This window comes from Podarcis filfolensis (genome assembly GCF_964270895.1).
Source record: "Podarcis filfolensis genome assembly, chromosome: 1".
Lineage (NCBI taxonomy): Eukaryota > Metazoa > Chordata > Lepidosauria > Squamata > Lacertidae > Podarcis > Podarcis filfolensis.
In genome coordinates this window covers 109681169-109696692 of record NC_139604.1, presented here as the reverse complement: position 1 = coordinate 109696692, position 15524 = coordinate 109681169, and positions in this window count along the sequence as shown.

Here is a 15524-nt window from a genome sequence, read left to right as displayed (position 1 = left end):
ACTAACCTGCAGTTCATATTAATTAAGCAAGTCGAAACAAAAAAGAATGCTTGGGGGTTTTATTTCTGCATGTGTAAAATTGCGCAGAAACTGCCCATTGATTTTGGCATCACATAAATTAAAGAAAATGCTTCATAAACACAAAAACCACAGAAGAATGGGGAGGCTGTGAAGAAAATTATGGGTGAAAACTAAACTCTGCTGAATACACGCTGTCCATTTAATTCCATGGCTGTTTGCCAAGAAGTGCCATGCTGCAAATGTTTTCATTTCTCTGGAACAGGATTTCACCTTAAGCCAGGATTCTAACTAGTCAAAGTTTTTCCAAGAAAAAAGTGAAGAGCCACTGTTAGAGCAGACTCACACCATGTATTTAAGGTGCGGTGGTACTTCGGGTTACAAACTCCGCTAACCCAGAAGTAGTACCTCAGGTTGAGAACTTTGCCCCAGGATGAGAACAGAAATTGCACGGTGGCAGTGCAGCAGCAGTGGGAGGCCCCCATCAGCAAAAGTGCGCCTGAGGTTAAGAATGGTTTTGGGTTAAGAGCGGACCTCCGGAACGAATTAAGTTCGTAACCCGAGGTACCACTGTATGACCAATACACATTTAAGGCACGTGACTCCCCCCCCAAAAAATCATGGGAATTGTAGTTTGTTAAGGGTCCTACAGTTTCTATGATTCTTTGGAGGAAGTCACGTGCTTTAAATTGATGGTATGGACCTACCCACAAACTCACAGTAGTCATTCTTATTTGTGGGCCAAATGGCTAAGGAAGAAATGAAAGGGGCAGGATCCACTGCTTGCTTTAAGTTGCTTGGAAGAAGAAACCCCCGCCCCCAGTAAATAAAACCTTGAGAAGCTTGTCCCATTGCCTATAAATATTGATCACCAACACATCTGTTTGGGAGCATTCTAGCAGCCCAATGAATAACAAATAGTGGGAGGTGCAATGGCAGTGGGGGGTTGTTTCTCTGTATTCCAAACAATTGTCCACATCTCCATAAGGAAGCACATTTATTAGAACAATTCCTCTAGAACAGGAACCACCATTGCAATGCTTGTGAGCCATATTAGCCTCTCCAAGAACTTTCTGCAGAAAATATTTCCCTCTACAAAAACGAGGTCATGAAAAGAACTCAGGATAGCTCGGTCAGTAGAGCATGAGACTCTCAATTTCAGGGTGATGGGTATGAGATCCACATTGGGCAAAAGATTCCAGCACGGGTTGGGCTAGATGACCCTTGTGGTCCCTTCCAGCTCTACAATTCTATGATTCTATGGCTGGATCTACACTGATCTGTAAAAACACTGTAAAAAAATTATATAACTCTCAATGCTGATGGATCGCTGCTCCTTTGGAATCACATTTTTATAATGCTTTTGAAACATTATAACCCACCAGTATAGATTCACTCTATGATAATGACCACCACTGAGGTGTAGTGAGCCAGGGGAAAGATTTGCTGGCCTAGATATACCTGTTGCATATTCTGATATATGTCTCTGAACTCAGGGGTGGGCAGCTGATACTTGGTTGTCTAGATTCAGCTCAGGAGTCATACCACATTTTAATGCAGTCAAAAGAAAAGTTTTCTCACAAAGCCATTCATAACAAATCATCCTATCCTAAATTTGTGAGAAATATTCCCACACTTTAGTGTCACATCTCTGCAAGTGGAATACAGAAGCTGACCATCCCTACTCCTTCATACCGAATCCTTTGCAACTAATAAACTGTTCTTTATAGACATGTTTTAATAGATTGTGTCTTCCTAATGCTGTTTGTGAACTTTCTATTCTGATGGTTTATTTGCTAAAAGTCCAAAATATATCACATGCTATAAAAAGGTTTGAAGTGAAAATATCTCAGGTGCACCCAGTTTGCTTTTAGACTTCCTGAGTAGCAATTAAATTAAACCAACAACTTTCAAACCATTGACATAGTTGGGGCACTGCTATCACCAATGTAATTAAGCATGAACACTTCTATTCTCTGCCAAGGCTGCCACTGATATCCCAGATTCTTCCTATTGAACTTCATATGTTTGTGCCATGTGATCAGGAATAGTGCTCTGTACAGTTTGTTTTTTATAAACTAAAAGAGAGAGGGAGAGGCATCAAACTTGTCTGGAAGCCCCACCCCAAATGTCAAAGATATGGGATGAGCAGTACTTAATTAGACAGAATAAAGGAAGGCTAAGATTAGTTGATGTTGATAAATCCAGTAGTGTTCATGCTGACAAAAGGCCCTTTGATCCAATGGAGCCTTCCATCGGTGGAATGGGGAGGGAGGCATTTTTTGTTCATTCTCCATCCATCCTGCACACCCTCAAAATCTATTCCAGAGGATTTGGGGATACTTTGTAATGGGAGTTGGAAAGCAACTATAAGAGGGAGGGGGGAAATCAGCAATATTTGCCTTCCTCCACTCTGCTGGCTGAAAACTGATGGATCAAAAAACCTTCCATCACAACTGGATGACACAAGTGGAAGAAGATGATCTACTACACTTGCCAAGATCATATCATCAACAACACTTGTTCATCGTTTATTAACCCCAAAAGATCTCCAAGTGGTTTGCCACAGCTTAAAGTGGTTTGCCACAGCTTATAAGCATGGGTTTGAAAAGAACATTCTAATAATTAACTTGTGCAGTTCACAGTGGCGTAGCGTGGGTTGTCAGCACCCAGGGCAAGGCAAGTAATTTGTGCCCCCTAACCCGTGGATTTGTGCCCCCTAACCTGTGGATTTGCGCCCCCTAACCCTAACCCCCAGATGTTGCGCCCAGTGCAGCCGGCCCCCCTGCACCCCCCATGCTACGCCACTGGCAGTTCATAAATATAGCAACGCATGAACAGTAGCAAGATACTTTGGCAGTACAACCACCATTCAAAAGCTTTTTTCTGTGGTATCCCTTTGAAAAATACATATACAGTGGTACCTCGGGTTACATACACTTCAGGTTACATACGCTTCAGGTTACAGACTCCGCTAGGCCAGAAATAGTGCTTCAGGTTAAGAATTTTGCTTCAGGATGAGAACAGAAATCGTGCTCCGGCGGTGCAGCGGCAGCAGGAGGCCCCATTAGCTAAAGTGGTGCTTCAGGTTAAGAACAGTTTCAGGTTAAGTACAGAACTCCGGACCAATTAAGTACTTAACCCGAGGTACCACTGTATTGCCTGTGATAGAAACCATTAATTACCCATCTAGATGGCAAGCACACTGCCAAAACAATGATTAGCAAGGCACAGGCCATAGCTATGTCCATTTCAGTTGACCAGCAAAGTAAAAAAATAGCCCAGAGTTTCACTAACAGCAAACACACCTTTCCAGCACCTCGGTTCTTATAAACCATTCTTCAGTTTAGCTGAATCTGCTGGCCTGTTAAATGGCAGTACAAAAGGACGGTAAATCATTTACTTATTTAGTTTAAGAGCAAAAGGAATTAATCCCTGAAAACGGGTTTTCAGTATGAAAAAAATATAACATTCTAATCTGTCAATTACAGCTTGATGCACAACGGTATTGAGGTGTTGCCCTTTTTTATTCGTTTGTCTTCCATTTTGACTGTTGGTGTCAAACCCTGGCAGGTTCAGGGGCTGAGAGTTATGAAAGCTCGTCACTTAGCCTTAATTTTCCCATTTGTGAAATAGGAGATAACTCTTACCTGCCACACAGGATATTGTGATGCTAATGCTCAAGTTTAAAAATGCCACCGCTTTCAAAAATCAAGTGCATTGTGATGAAAGACTGCATAGAAATGCAAAATGATATTACTATTATGATTAAATTCTAAAAGGTGAAACTCTCCCTCAAAATGTTGCTGCCATTTTTTCCCTCTTAAATAGCTTGCAGGGCTTCATCCTGAACACAATTCCGAGGTTTCAATCAAATGCAAACTCATCATAATGCAGGAGATTAAGGGAGCCAAAAATGCATTAATTTATGACCTACCCACATAGCTATTGGATTCATAGTGGCTGTGGGAGCAACACTTGCAAAACCTAAATATGGTGGTTCACAGCCCATGGGTATGCTAGTCACATGAGATCACCATTGCATCTGGGAGCTGACAAGCAACAGGAGTACTTGGAAAACAGTGTATCCCATGCATTCTGTGAACTAAACCTTGTGAACAGTGCAGTCTTCCAATTTTAAATTTTAATGTTGTAAATTTAATTTTTATGTTGTAAACTGCTACAGGCCACGTTGTTTGATTTTAGAGGAAAGCTTTCCTTTTATTCTCTGTCATCCATTGTAAAGGCCTTTGGCAATTGACAAATATAAAAACCAAAACAGTGCAGTTGAAGAGGAACACTACCAATGATTCCATTATACCTGTTCTTTCACATGAAGAAAGAAGGATGAGTCAAAGACATTGTGGGAGTCTCCTTATAGACTGGAACTGGTGTTGATGCTACAAACTTAACAGTGCCTAGGTAAGACTTCTCTTCTTTGCCCAGACATTTTAAGAGATTCATTTGTATGTAGTCTGCTTTGGGAAGTTTAACTGTCGTTCTTTCCTAGCTTTTACTGTCTTACAACAGATAATGTTTTGCTTTTATTGTATATTGTTGTTGTAAGCCGCCATGGGCCTATATAGATGAATGGCGGTTCAAAAAAATCTGTAAAATAGAGAAAATTAAGTACTCAGGAAGTTCGGCAAAGGGCTTGCTGAAAGGCACCACTCCCCTGTGCAACTTTCATTTTCAATCAAGCAAGACCTCTTTTCATTCACCTTCACTGCTCTTGAAATTACCCCATCAGTTAAAGAATTTCAGATTGTATCAGACAAGGAGTTAGAGAACAGACAGCAAACAATACCCTTTGAATAATGCCTAGAAAAAACTTCTTTCTTTCACTGGTATCCAAACTCATTACTCTCCTGATCTCCTTGGTCTTTTCTAGTTTGGATTTTATGTGTAATGTGAAACGTTAAAGCACTGACTACTGTCAAACGTAATACTGTATATATTAGTGGTTTTCAAACTGTCTTCTGTAGGACCTGGGATTCTTTTGACAAAGGGGTTTCAGGGAGAAGAGCAACTGAAACACAGCTTGGTCTTCTTCCGTAATGTGTGGGGAAAATCAGCCTCAAATAACCAACATGTTTAGCTCTAATTAATGCATGAAGCTGTTAAGATCATAGAGTAAGCTGTCCTGCCAGTTTTAGCTAGGTCGCACTCCCTCACATTGGGAGGAAGAGTTTCCAAACACTTTGTTCTCTCACTTTTGCCATGCGAACCGTACCAATAAGGAGGTGTAAGCTGGATGCGCCAAGCTTAGACTGCATGGCTCAAGCAAGCCCTATTTGTGTTTCTATGCAAATCATTTTGAAACACTTACCATTTGGAACCTACTGCCTATTTTTTCTTGCTGCTTTGTGGAAAAGCACATGAACCTGACCTTTGAAGAGTTTGTAAGTAAACCATTTTTAATTTACCAAACATGTGGTCTCAAGTGTGGTGAACATGCAGAAAATATTCAACGCCAACACTTAGAAAGCAGAATTTTGTAGAAAATAAATTCATTTTAGGAACACAGAAAGCTACCTTATATTGAGTCAGACTTTTGGTTGATCTAGGTCTGTATTGCCTGTGCTGACTGGCAGCAACTCTCCAGGATTTTGGCCAGGGGTCTCTCCCTGTCCTAGCAGGAGATGCCAGGGAGTTAAGCTAGATCTGCTTTCTGCAAAGCAGATGTTGTATCACTGAGCATTTGTGCCTTTATTTTGGCTCAGTCTCCACTCTGTCACTTCATATGATCATCAAGAGATTGCTCTGTTGAATGAGATCTTCTTCCTTATTGCATTCCCTGTTCCAACTCCAATATTTATTATATAACTTTGCAGGAAGAGCAAAGCTGCAACGTTAGCAGGCGTATTTACAGTAAAAACCATTTTTCTGTCTAACATCATTGAAGTACATTTCAGTTTTTGTCTTTGCCATCAAAAATATTTCATTTCAAATGAAATACGAGATATTTTCTTCCCTCCCAGAAATCATTAAAAGCAATTTCTAAAGAAAAACAGGGCATCCCATGGATATAAATCTGGTTATTTTGCAACCATGAAACCAATGAAGGTCATTGTGGCTTCTGATTAGGTTGCCTAATGTTGTAAAATTCAGCTCAAAGGAATAATGTAAGAAATCCAAATGCTGGCTTATGGGATAACATTTCAACTCACATTTTAGTCTACTAAGATCAATCACAGGAATATTAAAGTAAATGCTGAAATGTCAGCTCAATGCCGGTTCAGTAAAACGATGTGCTAAAGCTGGGCTGGTTCACCACACACAATACTACATGAAAACTCTTTGTAAGAATGATAGCAATGATAATTATGCCTTTGGATCAGAATACAGATTGCTTGCATAAGCAAGCACAATAAAATAATACTTAATGTTTTGTACATATACTGATGCCTTCAATTTCCCTACTAAATTACCTTTATTCAGGAATAACACCGTGAAAAGTATATTAATGAAATTACACATGTGAAAGGGGAGAGGAGAAGGCATGTTCAGAATAAGAATAAATTACAGAAGTCTTGAAAAGCTGGATTAAATATAGAAAAATTGAGAGCTGAGTTAGCTAGAATTCAAACTCCCATGCTGGAGAGAACCAGGAAGAGAGGGAAGGGAGGTGAAGGCAACTTCTGCTCCTATGTCCACTGGATTGGTGAGAACATGTTTGGTGTCTTTTGGATTTTCTCTCTACTAGTTTAGCACAGGGGTGAGGAACCTCAGACGAGGGAGCTGAGTGCAGCTCCCCAAGCTTCTGCCTAACTCTCAGGTTACTGTCCAGGCCACACCTCTCTTTGTTCCTGCACACTCTGAGCCTGCTAGTGTAAGGCCGGAATGCATCCTTGAACTGTGACCTCTTGCTTGCCTGTATGGAAAGTGTTGTGTGCTTGTCTGGCCAAATCCATTTTGGCCACACCCACCTCTGTTACCATGCCCCTGGAAGCAGGGGCAGTGTGACCCATTTCACTGCCAGAGGTAAAGGTGATCCTGGTGCATCTAAGCAATTTTGAAGCTCAGCCTGAAGAAGGCAGTCAGCCCTCCCAAATAACACACTGTTGTTGTTTTTTAACATAATTTTTATTAACAGGCCAATCATATCACATTATTTCAAATCACATTAATTCCAAATTATACAGCCAAATTTTTCAATTTTGTTGGGGGTACCCATACATCAAGCTCCGGACGAGAATCCAAACATCACTTCTATTACTGCTTTAATTAAACAGTTCTATCCAGTTCTCTCCTGATAGTCTCTTTTTTACTTTCTTCATCTTCTTGTTGTTGTCATATATTCCTTTCTTTGCGATCTCTGATAATCTTCACAGGCAGGTTAAAAACAAACATCATCTGTGTGGGTTTTACGCACTCCACAAGTCATATCTCATCGGGACAGCCGCCATTCCACTCCTCCTTCGAAAGTTTATCTTCGGTCTGCCCTTTAGTTTTCCCAGGCTTGTAAAATATCTCCTAGAGGGCTCTGCCAGGTTAAAGATCAAATTCCAAACATCGTTCACTTTCAAATAGTCCTGGTTCTCCTCCCTCCCGTCTTTCTTAAACAAGCCTGTCTTGCGAGACGCCATTTTAAAACTGCGTCATAAAATTTTTCCATTCTCCGATCTTTACCAATCCTCTCTTCATTCATCATTAATACATCCCACACAGTTTTTAGATTCCTGCTTGTGTAATAAAATACGGCGGTTCTTTTTTCTTTGGGGTGGAGGGTTATTTATACTCATATAAGACAAAGAAAGAAAAGTTTTTTTCCACCCCACCTTCTTAGCACCAGACATACCCATCTCTTAATGGCGCTTCATCTCTTGATTTATTTGTCTTCGCCCGCCGCTCCGATCCCAGAGATCCATTAATCAGCAGTCTTATCTCCCGACCTTTGCTTGACGTATGTGCTTTAACATCTTCCAATTATATATTTCCAATTATATTTTCGAGTTAAAGCAAACCAGCACGCGCAGATTGGAGACGGTGTCCGGGAAGAGCTGACTTCACCGAGGGCTGGGCCAAGTGACCAGCGCACCCCCTTCTCTCAAATCCAGGGGTGCATTGTGGCCACCGCTGGCAAGGCAGTCCCCCCCATATCCTTGGGGGGGGGACTGCATACTTCCCATAGCAGCCTCTTAATTACCTCGTGTGGGTCGGAGAGATGTTATTATCGGCCATCTTCCAATGCGCCACCTGGTGGCCCCCTATTAAAATATTGAAGAAACACACACTTGAAGAAATAACACACTGTTAAAATCTTGAAGAACTGAAGACCGGACTGCCAAATTCTCACATAACTCACAGGTCACATGGACCTGATGGTGAGGATGGGAAAACCCCATCATGGCGTCATATAAACACCTCGGGTATGCACACCCAGGTGCCATGATGGCAGAAGAAAAAATCAGGCAGTTCCTGAAGCAACACCAGAATAACCTTTTCTTTTTATGAACTAACTCTCCCATTTTCTCTGCTAAGAACAAGAGCTTAGCTTCAGGCAACCAACAGCACTGATTGATGGAGTCAATCTCAATACCCAAAAATATTGAAGATGTGCTGGCCCCTTTAGTCTTGTTCTCTGCCAGAACTGGAAGCTCCTTGGTCAGCTGAAAAAAAATGCTGCGTCAGGAACTGATAATCCCGTGATCCAGCAGCTCCATGTTTTATTTTACTTTTTAATCATCCAAGTAATGAAGGACCTGTTTGAGGCCAGGTGGGTGAGATGGGAACAACCCCTGAAATAGTACAAGGAGGGAGGCGGAGGAGGGGTTGTTGCTTGTGCTGACAGAATGATCAGTACAGCGTGACATTGAATTCCTCCATTTCTACAAAATGTAGACATTTCACAACACAATTTCACAACATTCACCCCATGGCCCTAGGGGTTTGTGTAAAGGTGCATGAGGCCCTCTCCTTGCTGAAGCTAAGTACATCTAGTGCCTGAATTGGTCACTTCCTGAGTACCGCATGTACACACCTGGGGTACCATGACAGAAAAAGGTGAGATATAAATCTAAGATATATAGATGATGATGATGATAGATAGATAGATAGATATAGATATAGATAGATATATGATCATTTCCAGATAAGGTGCATATTGCACAAAGGAAAGCACCTAAGCATGCACACAGTGGTCTTTTCAACTGGTCTTGAAACTCCCCATGTTATCCAAAACACAGCTGATGAATTTATTTATTTATTTCATAAAATTTACACATCAACTGGAAAGAAAGAAAGAAAGAAAGAAAGAAAGAAAGAAAGAAAGACCTTCTCAAAGCTCTCATTAGCCCCTGGCATGCACAGATAATATGTTGCATGGGTAGTAATATTAGGAAAACATTATCACAGACGACACAGTTGCAGCAAAATGTCTTGGGAAATGCCTATTGATGGAAACTACTGCTTTATCTTCCGTGATAATGTTTCCCTAATGTGACATTGGTCCACTCAAATGAGCACTTATTTGCATCAACCAGGGTGAATTAAGAATGAATAAACTGGCTCACATTCAGCTCACAAGTATACACATTAAGGCTCCAATACAATCTTAAACTTGCTTACTTGGAAGCAAGACCCATTATATCAATTACAAGCAAATTTGGACTATGAGGCTATAATCCAATGTGTATACTATTTATTTGGGAGTGAGTCCCCAAGTAAACAGTGTTGTTTGCCATCTCTGTCATTCATCATGTTTCATATCATATTTTGCATTCCTGTTTTAGCAATCTGGCTACTGAACATTTGATGAATGGGGGCCCCTTTCCTTCCTGCCTGGAGAGAAGGGATATATTGGCACAAATAAGCCACAGGAGAAATTTGGTTGCCACAACTAATCTTCCACCTCATTAGACTTTAGTGAATGCAGCAATCTTACTTCATTAAATGTGTTTATTTGGTGGCTACAGCTTTCCTTTTTTAAAAATAAATTTCCTTAATATTAACCATGGCTCTTTTAAAGCTGCGCTACACATAGTTGTGAAGACTGAATGAAGCAACATCACTGTGGGGAAACGGGATCATTACTGCTCTAATCTAAAATGAGCAGCCCAGGGTCATTTGGATATTACAGACTCAGAGATTAAAACTCCATCGCTTGCTGTGAAGTATAATACAAAAGTTGTTGTCTATGTCTTCTAGAGCTCATTTTTAGGGAAGTCTCATGATACTTCCCAAATAACACACACTCCCTTTTCAGATTTTTAGCTAAAAATTTTTATTGAAATACGCTTGATTATTGTTTGGAAAGTGATGGTATCTGAAAGGTCGACATTACTTATATATATATTAGGACCCACCTTATCCTTCTGATTGTAAATTGTTTTATTTTAATTGCCCAAGGACCTTATGATGGGTGGATAAAAAATGCAAATCTACATCAGTCACAGCAGTGTTGTAGGTATGTAAAAAGTAAAACAAAAGATTGCTTATATCTTTCTTTTTAAGACATTCATTTTTCTGTGCAATTTCATTGTCAGCTGCCATAGAAAGCATAGCCAAGGTACACTTTACAAATTTGAGAGAAACAGGAAGAACAAGGAAGGGCAATTGACTCTCCTTTAAGACAAGAACGATACATCTGTGAACCGCCCTGAGATCTTGTGATGAAGCGTGGTATATAAATTTAATAAATCATCATCAGTAGAGGGCCATATACTTTGGGTGTATGATTGTCCATGTTAAAAGATTCCCACTTAGGTTGGGTAGCTAGATACTAAAGAGTTGAGAGCTTCTATCATATGCAGTACAGTGCTACCTTGGGTTAAGTACTTAATTCATTCCGGAGGTCCGTACTTAACCTGAAACTGTTCTTAACCTGAAGCACCACTTTAGCTAATGGGGCCTCCTGCTGCTGTCGCGCCACCGGAGCACGATTTCTGTTCTCATCCTGGAGCAAAGTTCTTAACCTGAAGCACTATTTCTGGGTTAGCAGAGTCTGTAACCTGAAGCGTATGTAACCTGAAGCATATGTAACCCAAGGTACCACTGTACTGCCATGTTGCATGAGTCATATGCTGACTTTGTTGGAACTGTAAATATAGAAAGTGAGAAATAAGCTTGGTTTTTCATGGCACGACTGTAGTATGCAAGACAAAGTTCTCCTTATCACCAAATCTTCCCTGCCTTCTTTGTGCATCCTATCGTTCCCCAGACCTTTAGAGATCCAAGGTCTTGTAGTCTTGAATATTTATAAAATGGAAGGGACTTTAACAGGCACTGCTTGATATGCAGTGGTAAGAAAAGCGGCGCTTGATGAAATTCCCACTTGTATGCAGCTTTTAAAAGTACGCCGACTCTATCTTCCTTTGCATCTGGTCATTTCATTTCTACTTGAAAAGATCTCTCAGGTAGCAAAACTGGGGAGGGCAGAACCTATACTTCAAATATCCTTAAGAGCTACAGGCAGCTGAAAGCAGATGTCTATGGGAACCACTGGCCATTGTGAGCTGTGTGAGTAGAATTGAGTGAGATGAAAAATCAAGTGAATATAGGGTAAGAGGGTTGCTTTCCTCTCCCTCCCAAACTCGAAACTAATACTGGTTGGGGATGAGGGAGGCTATGAAGTCATGAGGGTGGTGTACTTAGAGGTTTCACCCACTACAAGCCTTGGACCCCCTCAGACAATACAACACGGCATGACTCCATCCCAAGGAGACTGCTCCTAACTTCCTATTTCCCTTATCTACCCTTTTAACTGAGGGAGGCAGTGGAAGACAGGGATGCCTGGCGTGCTCTGCTCCATGGGGTCACGAAGAGTCGGACACGACTAAATGACTAAACAACAACAACTCTTTTAATTTTTGTATGCCTCAACTTTTTGTTTAGAAACTCACTCAAGCTACTTCATTACCTTGGGAAGCAATTTCATATTTCTTTAAATTTTTTACAAAGTCTAACAAAGTCAGAATAAGAGATGTCTCCATAGAAAGTGAGCATGGTGTTAGCCATAGCATGACTGTACTGTGTGTTAACATATTTATCTCAGTATTTGTTGTTGTTGTTGTTTAGTCGTTTAGTTGTGCCCGACTCTTCGTGACCCCATGGACCAGAGCACGCCAGGCACTCCTGTCTTCCACTGCCTCCCACAGTTTGGACAAACTCATGCTGGTAGCTTCGAGAACACTGTCCAATCATCTTGTCCTCTGTCGTCCCCTTCTCCTTTTGCCCTCCATCTTTCCCAACATCAGGGTCTTTTCCAGGGAGTCTTCTTTTCTCATGAGGTGGCCAAAGTATTGGAGCCTCAGCTTCAGGATCTGTCCTTCCAGTGAGCACTCAGGGCAGATTTCCTTCAGAATGGATAGGTTTGATCTTCTTGCAGTCCATGGGACCCTCAAGAGTCTCCTCCAGCACCATAATTCAAAAGCATCAATTCTTCGGCGATCAGCCTTCTTTATGGTCCAGCTCTCACTTCCATGCATCATTACTGGGAAATCAGTATTACTTCAGTATTACCTCAGGCCAAACTTCTACTTCCACTTCCACTTCCGATTCCACTTGCAAATAAGTTAACCTCCCTGTTGTAGACTGTATTTCTCTGACTATAGCATAGCAAAGAAAGGAAACTGAATACATTGTCTGAATCTACTTTCCTCCCCATGTTTTTTTTTTTTTAACTATAGCAATTTGTCCCAACTGAATTCATGTCTGATGGAAGTTGAACTCTATTTGGGCTAATTTTTATTCCCAGAAGTCCTTTATTACTTTGTTAGGTCTGGACACACTTCACTTCCTTGGCAATAAACCTTTGAGCTCCCCTTTGGATGCAATTCGGAGGTTTACATCATTTGCAAAGACATGACAACCTATCCATCATAATGATGTCAGTAGAATTTATGATTGCAACACCAGAGCAGTGTCAACACAATGAAATGAAGATTAACATAAGAAATCCGTTGGAAATTAGGTAGAGAAGATGATTTTCTGACCAGGGAAGGCTAACAAACTAGCTCCTTGCACCAAGATTCTCATCTGTTCTATACCAGTATTAAATATTTATGGGACAGGTTCAAAGGATTGTTGTTTTGTCCATAGAATATATCTTCTCTGGCACTGATTGGTATCCTCAGGCCTTCAAGCCCTTCCTATCTGGTCATTAAGACTCTCCCAGGCCATGTCCTCAGTTCCAAAGGCATGCCTCCTCAATGGCCCTGCACCATCTTCCAGTATTTTTGCCTAGTTAGAATGTGTCCTTGAATGTGAGAATGCCTCTTGCTTCCCTGGATGGAAGATGGAGGGCTGTTGGGGGATGGTGTTGAAACCTCTGACCTTTGGGAGGCCAGAATGTAGCCTACTGTACAAATTTAAGAGCTGCATTTGTTGTTCCATCCTCCTCCCACACCTCTGCCCCCTCCCATTACTGACACACAGCTCCTGTGAGGTTGTCGATAGGGGAATATGGCCCCCAAGAAGAAAAAAGTTCACCACCCTGCCCTGTGGGGAAAGTTAAGAACGTGAGAAGAGTCAATGAGCCAACTAGTCCAACCAGGTGCCTATGACAACCTCCACACAGGACCAGAGCGCAATAGTATTCTCTCCCCACACCCCATCCTACAGTTTCAAGTGACTTGTAGGCATTTGATTGCCCACTGTGAGAATGGGATGCTATAGATGGGCCACTGACTGGATCCAACAAGCTATTCTTATGCTCTTAATGGTCCAACTCAGTAAAATGTAGTTTCAGTATTCATTGCTGGAGAAAGATTTGAAACACGAACCTCCCAACTTATCATCCTAAGGAAAGGCACAACCACAATGCACCACTGAACAGCATAACTTGCAGATCCAAGCAAAATAACTTACCAGCATAGCATGTGCCTATCCAGACTATCTAATACGTATTCATGTGTTTATGTATGTACAGTGGTACCTCTGGTTGCGAATGGGATCCGTTCTGGAGCCTGTTCGCAACCTGAAAGGAACACAACCCGCACCTGTGCATCTGCACATGCGTGGGTCGCGATTCGCCGCTTCTGCCCATGCGTGTGATGTCATTTTGCGCATCTGCACATGCATGAGTGGCGAAACCCAGAAGTAACCCTTTCTGGTACTTCCGGGTCGCCGCGGGATGCAACCTGGAAACACGCAACCTGAAGCAGACGTAGCATGAGGTATGACTGTATACACATATCTAATATACGTGTACATACACAGATATTCTCATTGTCCTACTAGGGCACATTGCTGGTTATGCTCCACATGTTTGTGAATCCTGATCAGTGCATTCCAATGATGCCAATAATATTGTGTTGAAACCGTCATCTGTTGTTTGGGTTATTTTTGATCCATTGTTGGAGATAACATTGATTTCCCAGGCCTCTTTTGCTTTTTGGGTCAATATGCTTTGTGAAGGAGTTGCGATTTTCATTCAGCAACACCAAATACTTCCACGTGAACTAGTTTGCACAAGGTCCACAATGTTTATAAAGCAGCTTCAAAACAAAACAGTTTGAAGATTCTGGCCTTAATAAATAGAGTAATTTCCATTCATGGCACAAAAATACTGAATTGAAAATGTTGGAAATAAGAAAAAAGTACAGTTTAATAACAGCGATTTGGCCTCAGAAATTGAATATGGACTATTTTCATCTGGGCATATCAAATGGTGAAATGTTCCCATCTCTTCCTCCTTCCTTTCCTTACGTAGCCCTCCTTTATCTCAATCATATCTTCTCAGTGAAAGATATTCAAATATTGTGCTTTCCCATTTACTTTCTGACCTTGTAGTTCTATTACACCAAGGACTCTATTATTTTAAATATCAACATTTTCATTTTGAAAGGCTTTGTTCCTTGCAGCAGAAGGGAGGGGCAGTGAAGAGGAGCTCAATAGGAAACAGTGAAATATGAAGTTTCTTATGCTACAAAACCAACAAAACAATCTGTCTTTGGGCAGGGGTGTTTTGTTTTGTTTTGTTTTTGTTTTTAAGCCCAGCAAGGATATCATGGGCATAACCAATTGCTTTAGGATGTCATCTACTCACTCAAAAAGAAAAACATCCCTGAAGGACTTATAGTATTTATAGCAGAAAAAGATAATTTGATGGAAATGTTAAGCAACTGCCTATGGCTGACCAGTTCATGGTCTAATAAACTTGATGGGTTTTGTTGTCATAGTGATGATAGAGGTGCTGCTTTAGATGACTAGGCCTCAGTCAACTTCAGGGGTGAAAAGGTGAGGAATAAGACAATTCCAAAAAGTCACATTTTTATGATGAAATGGCTGGAATTAAGCCGTAAGAACCCTTCAACGATTAGCGAAGTAAAAAAAAAAATCTAAGCAACAGTTTGAAGTGATCAAATGTCTGCTTATGGATAGGCAGCCAATTAGCCGACTGAAAGGTAATTTAGCCAGATAGCTCAAAAGGTCTCCTAACAACTTGGCATCTCACAGTTTTAATTAATGCTGTGCTCACATCTCCAAGGCAAAGATGTGAGAGATGGACTCTGCTTAGACGGAAGAAGACACATCAATATTTCAAATGAAGTTAAGAGCCACCA